We start from the raw sequence: 7,027 nt of genomic DNA, 5'->3' as shown, positions 1-7,027 counted from the left end.
TGGGAGGACTGGTGTAGACTGTCATGCAAAGCACTTGCTACCGGTGTCTGGCACTCGGTAAACCCTGAGATGCCATAACCGTTCCCTCCCTCCCTTCCTTTCCTTTTTTTTTTGAAACCATCATTTGCATTCTAATGTTGAACCCCCAATCATGACTAAGCCAGGTGGTTTATCCAACTAAGAAATGCAATGTGAGGGGAAAAGAGAGTCAGTAGTGACCGAAGGATACTGAATAATCCATGGGAAATCAAGGTTCTCCAGGGCGAACTAATGAACCAACGAACAATGAAGGGAGCAGGCTCTGGCAGAGCCAGGTATGAGAGTTCACATCAACTCTATAGCTAAGAACCGAGAGCCCTCCAGGCGTGAGCTAACCAAGGAGGAGGAAGATCGTCTCTCCCTCCAGGAGCCTGCAACCTGCAGAGGGAATAAGATCAGTACCCAAATGACTACAGGGCACGAGGCAATCGAGTCAGCGCTGAATGCCGAGGGAAATAAAAAACCAAAATGCTTTGGGCATTAAAAAAAGTAACAATCTATAGGCATTTTTTGTTTTTTAATTTTTAAAGAAGCTCATGCAAGTCTTCGTAGACTAGGTTGCTTTTGAGGCGAGCCTTGAAGGTCCTGCGGATCTGGGTTCAGCAGAGAGAATAGGGGTGGGGAGGAAATCCTGGTGAGAAGAGCATGAGCAAGGGAGAGAGGGGGAAAGCAGGGGCTGCTCGAGACACCCGAGGAAGGCACCTGGGGCAGCGGGGGCGAGTCTTGGAAACCTTCCAGCAAGGGAGGCCTGACTGTATTTGCAGAGCCTTGACTAATATGGAGAGAAGTGTGGCCTTAATTCAGTAAGCAACAGGCAGCTTTAAGGGGTGTGTTATGATAAGACCTGTGCTTGCGGGCAACAACTTTCAAGCTTTATTGTGCTTCAGGATCGCTTGAAAGTCTTGTTAAAACACAGTCCTGGGAAGCAGATGTGGCTCAAGCATTCGGGTGCCTGCCTACTACATGGGAGGCCCCAGGTTTGGTTCCTGGTGCCTCCTAAAGAAGCCGGACAAGACAGCAAGCTGACACAATGGGCTGGCGTGGTCAAACTGACACAACAAGATGATGCAAGGAGGAGACAAAACAAGGAAACACAATGAGAGACACAACAAACAGGAAGTGGATGTGGCTCAAGCAATTGGGTGCCTCCTTTCTATATGGGAGGCCCAGAGTTTGTGTCCTGATGCCTCCTAGAAAAGAAGATGGGGAGACAGAGAGAGCACCCAACGAACAGACACAGAGAGCAGACAGGGAGCACAAAACAATGGGGTGGGGGGGAGAAATAAATAAAATAAATCTTAAAAAAAAATCCGCAGTCTTGGACACCCCTTCCAGAGATTCTGATCTAGCTGGTCTGGGGCAGTGGCCTGGCATTTGCATTTTCAATAATCCCCCATGTGACATTGATGATGTAGCCTCACAGATGCCTTAGGGCTTTTTAAAACTTTTTGTTTTGAAAAGCTTTTTGTTTGCATATCCCTGTTGGTAAAAATTTTTTTATTATGTACCCTTATTGTATGAGTATTTATTTATTTACAAATTATAGATACAAACTACCATGTTAATATATTTTATATCAATTGTATCAATTGTAATCCTAAGAGACTGTGCTAATTGTGAAATAAACAATCACTTTTTAATTATTAATGGTACCCAAGCCTTTTCACTCTTACTGAAATTATTATATTTGTGTATGCTACATTACTTTAGAAAATTTTGTTTAAAATTTTGTGGGTAAGAAAATATGTTTCTTAGTTCAGTTTTTTCAGTACTTTATTTTTTGTAACTAAAAAAATGTCTCTTACAAAGACATACAAAGCCAAGTGGAAGAATTTCCATTTTATCAGCTGTTTTAACTAAATTCCATTCACCAGTTTTGGAAAGGGTTTCGTTAAAATTTTGCCGGGAGACTTCCATTGTTCCTGATCTCAATCAGTTGTTCTTGCAAATCAGCAGGCGGGGGTTACCATTTTCAGTACTATCAAAGTTGATTCAAATTTTTTTTGTTTGAAAGAGTTTTAAGCTTGTTCAGATATTCTGTTTCCAAGTTTTTAGAGTGTCCTTATATGAGATTAAAAAAAAAAAAGATGATGGATGCACTTATCTTGTTTTTGGCAACCAAATCATGTGACAATGAAAATCTTTTTATGTATCCTCTTCAGAAATCTCTGTTCATGCAGTAAGTTGAATTATGTACCCCAGGAAAAATTTTTAAAAAACCATGCTCTTAATCTTGATCCATTATTGTGCTTGTGAACCCACTGTGAATAGATCTGTTTTAGTTTTTGGTTAAACTGTAGCCACCTGAATCTGGTTGGACTTTAATCTGCATTCCTAGAATCCTTTATAAGCAGAATGAAATCAGACAGAGAGAGAGAGAGAGAGATATTCCCTTTGTTTGAGTCAACCCTTTTCATGGTATTTGTGATTGCAGTCAGGTAACCAAGACAGTCCACAACATGAGTTTCTTTAGAAAGGCAATGCCTTCTTACTATTATGAAATGTTTTACCTTTGCCTTGAAGGACGGATTACGATTATTATTACTGTTACTGTTATTCTAAAAGTCCTTGATAGGTGGCATGCTATGGACAGTCCACTTATCACAGAAAGGTCAGCATATTTGGAATACTTGTCATTTTGTAAACAGAAGTTTATATTTCTTTTGAGTACGGAGAAAATAAGCAAATCCCTGTCTTGTAGAAAAAAATGTCCATGGTCACTCCCCCTTTCAATTTGTTATAAAGAGGCAATTATATTCTAAAGTCATTTTTAAAAAAATGAAATTAACTACTTTGGTTACAGTACATGCACTTCTGGCGCCAATGCCTTAGCTGAAAATATTTATCTGTGGACAGAAGAGTTAATGAATATACTTGTGATCTGTCTCTGTCTCTTAACCAGAAACTTCTGAAATTTTGGTCAAAGAAGTAGCTCCATTTCTTACACAGCTTTACCATTACATAAGGTATTTACCACTGAGAATTTATCTTATCTATATATCTTACCTTGGGTAGCTTGGAAAAAAATGTATTTCTTCATGTATTTTATTGTTGAAACACAACCTGGCAGAAAACATACACAGAGACTTGGTGGGAAAGAAACATTGGTACTTTCATTCAAATTACATACCAAATTTCCAAAAACTGAAATTTGTTCCAATTCTCATTTCTTTTCCAAATTTTCAGCAATGCTTTCTATGCATCTTTCAATAGCACCTGCTGATTAAGGAGTTCATTTTGGTTGTACCATATTATTTTTTACGTATTATTTCAGTATTCACCAAAGCAGGAAGAATGAGGATTTCTAGGATAGCATGCAGCTTTTTTTTTCTTTTTTTTGGTCACGTTATATGTGTAGTGAAATTTTGTAAAATAATGGATTGAATATTGCCTAATTTTAAATATCTTTGAAAAAATTGCAGAGGCTTGTCTCTATGTTTTTGATGCTTATTTTTTAAATGTCTTGCTAATTATAATTGCTTCGTATTAACATTAGTTATTATTCCAAAGTATAATTCTGTACATGCATATCATAATCATTAACTAATATGTCGATGCAATATATACCTAAGATGAAATTCATTGTTAATGAAAATATATGTAAATCTATGTGTTAAAGGGTCTTTTGGATAATTTTGAAAAATTTTTAGCCAGTTTTTTGTCACTGATTTTATCTTATAATGTGGAAAATGAAGAGCTTGTATTAGGGATAGAAATGTCAGCTCTGCCCTTTTCTTGCTCACTTAAGCTTGCAAAATTGGTGTTCTGCAGCCGTGGTTACTTTGCAAGCGTCATTCAGCCAGGTATCCATTTTACCAAGGCTAGGTTAGTTAAAATTCAGTGATACAGTTTGCAACCCCACTTTTACGTGGCTATCCCTAAACGGTAACATGCTGAATGTGCATGCAAGCTGAAGCGGTCCTAGCATCCCCTCGGGATTGAATACTTCATGTACGTTATGTATGAGAATACCATGAGGGAAGCAGATGTGGCTCAACTGATAGAGCATCCGCCTACCATATGGAGGGTCCGGGGTTCAAGCCCCAGGGCCTCTTGATCTGTGTGGTGAGCTGGCCCATGCGCAGTGCTGCTGCGCGCAAGGGGTGCCGTGCCATGCAGGGGCACCCCTGTGTAGGGGAGCCCCACGTGCAAGGAGTGAGCCCTACAAGGAGCGCCACCCCATGTGATGAAAAGCACAGCAGCCCAGGAGTGGCACCACACACGTGGAGAGCTGATGCAGCAAGATGACGCAACAAAAAAAAGACACAGATTCCCAGTGCCTCTAAGAAGAATGCAAGCAGACACAGAAGAACACACAGCGAATGGACACAGAGACCAGACAATGGGGGAAAGGGAGAGAAATAAATAAAATAAATCTAAAAAAAAATAAAAAAGAATACCATGATATTCTCATGTACAGACCAAGTGAAGCTACCAGTATGACTTTATATATTAAATTTAATTAAGCTTACATACTTTCTTATTTTTTTAGGTAAAACCAAATATGTATCAAAATTCTAATTTTTTTTTCACACTCACAATAAATTATCCTGCACATTCCCTGGACAATTACAACCCTATTTTGAGGCCTATTGCTCTGGGAGAATTAATCTGGTGGTGGCAATTCAGGTGGGCTGAAGGAAGAGACTGAAGGATGGACCAAGTTAAGAGATAAGTACAGTTTTCTAGGAACACACAAGAAATAAAAGACAGGACTGACTTCAAGGTGCTTTCAGTTTACATAAAGAGACAAGATATTCTCATGAAGCAATTCCAGAACAGTTATGAAGTAGAGCTTCAATGATTTGGGCAGTATGGTAAATCGAGGAACATGAGGAGAAAGGAATTTTGCTTTCCCCACTGAATCTCTTGCTTCTTTTATGCATGAAGTTGTTCTAGAGTGATCCTTTTCTATTGACTATAGCAGCTCCTTCCAGGAAATTAGCTCTGAGAAGAATACAGCTAATCTCAAACACTGTAGTATGAATGAGTCTAGGCATCTTCATACTTTTCAGTGTTGTTGGAAGGATCAAATGCCTGACACGTAGAATGCACTTGGCAATCAGTAAGTATTTTTATTATCGATGACACTAACGGCAAAGGATTTGGATGTGCGTATGTGAACATCCTTGGGGATATGTCTGAGAGTTTGTGTGGATGGGTTAAAGGCAGACCAAATCTATTTTAAGGTACTATGCATTTCTGAGACTGAGTAAAATGGATAAAGTCTGCATGTGCTCTGGCTAGGGGGATTGAGAAAAATGATTGGCATGAGAAGAAATGGTTATACTGCTAGTAATGCTAACTGGGGGGAGGGAAACTTGGGGAGGAGTTTATTTATTTAGTGTTATTTTTAGGAGGTACCAGGGAATGAACCCAGGACCTTGTGTAGGGGAAGCAGGTGTTCAACCACTGAGCCACATCCCCTCCCCGGAGTTGAATTTTGAGTTGAGAGGTGGCCAATACATTTGGTGAAATTAAGGAGAATAACAAAGACAGGGAAAATTCCAGGTGGAGTTAATGGCCTCGAAAGGCAGATCATGCATAAAATCCTGAAGTTCTCCAGTTTCTGTGTTTTTGGAATATAAAATAATGCTTAATTGCATGCTTGCAAACTCAGTTCTCATCCATTCATTACCTAAACACTATGTATTAAATGCCACTATTTGCCAGGCACTGTTCAAGGCTTTGGGAATAGAGCAGTATTTCATGGAGTTTGCATTCTATGGGGGACCGTGGACAGAAAGATAAACAGTAATAAGCAATGAAGAGAAATAAAGCGGCACCAGGGTTTGTAGCATAGCTGTGCACATGTGTGTCTGTTTATGAATACATGTTTCAGTTAGATTTCCTAGAACAGAGGGTTTGAAATAAAGCTTTTGTCATAATACTTTTTGGGTATAATCACAGGGCATCAAGCCTGTGGGAAAAGGGGAAGTAAAGCAGGGAAACCAGGAAAGCAAATACAATGTGTTGTATTTCTGAACTGGCCACAACCTTAGAAGAAACATAGTGGTTGCTTGGTCATGCAGAACATCTCCAGAGAGGCCATATGGAAACACCTGTGCTTCAAAAGCATCTGTTGGAGGGAGGAAGAGAGCACAATTTATTTGTTGGTTTCTTTCCACCTCTTGTCTTTCTTTGATCAATGTTCTCCCAACAGGTTCTTTTTCTGGTTCGTGTTATCTGACCTCTCCGGGCAGCTGCTGGTGAAGCTGGAACCAACGTGGGTCTAATGAGGTGGACCTGGGTTCAGGAGCTTCAGAGGCTGGCCCTCTCCCCAGGGGAAGCTGAGGCAGCAGTAGAATTAAGAGATGAGTAAATGTTGGTGACAAATAGGGCTCTGATCATAAAGATTGCACAACATTAACTGTGTGGGCTGTGGCTACTCCATTTGGGAAGTAGGGCAAATAACCAAAGCTCGGTGACAGGTGGGACAGAGTTATTTGAGCAGGCACGTAAACTGGATCCAGGACATGAGCTCTTTTGTATATGGTGGTCAGACCTCTCTGATAAGGCGCTATTTGAACAAAGTTCTGAAGCAAGTGAGGGAATGAGTCACATAGAAAGCCTACAGAAACGTATTCTAGGCAGAGAGGACAGCAAGTGCAAAAGCTTTGAGGCAAGAGCAGGAGATGGGAGCATGGAGTGTTTGAGGGTATCAAGGAAGCAAAGTAGCTGCATTGGAATAAGTGAGAAAGAGGTGGGAGGAGATGAGGCCAGAAACACAGTGAAGAGATCATAGAGAGTTTTTGAGGCCAAGGTGAGATCTTTTTCTTTTATTCTAAATGAGATAGAAGCCATTGGAGAACTTGAAGCAGAGGAGCGACATGATATGACATGTTTTGAAAGGAACACTTTGGCTTCTGGTAGGGAATAAATTATAGAGGAATGTAGTTGGTTGGATTGTGTCCCCCCCAAAAGAACGTATTTAATCTACAACAAAACCCCTAGAACTAATAAATGAATTCAGCAAAGTAGTGGAGTA

Source organism: Dasypus novemcinctus, chromosome 31, assembly GCF_030445035.2.
Source record: "Dasypus novemcinctus isolate mDasNov1 chromosome 31, mDasNov1.1.hap2, whole genome shotgun sequence".
Classification (NCBI taxonomy): Eukaryota; Metazoa; Chordata; class Mammalia; order Cingulata; family Dasypodidae; genus Dasypus; species Dasypus novemcinctus.
This window is presented reverse-complemented; position numbering follows the sequence as displayed.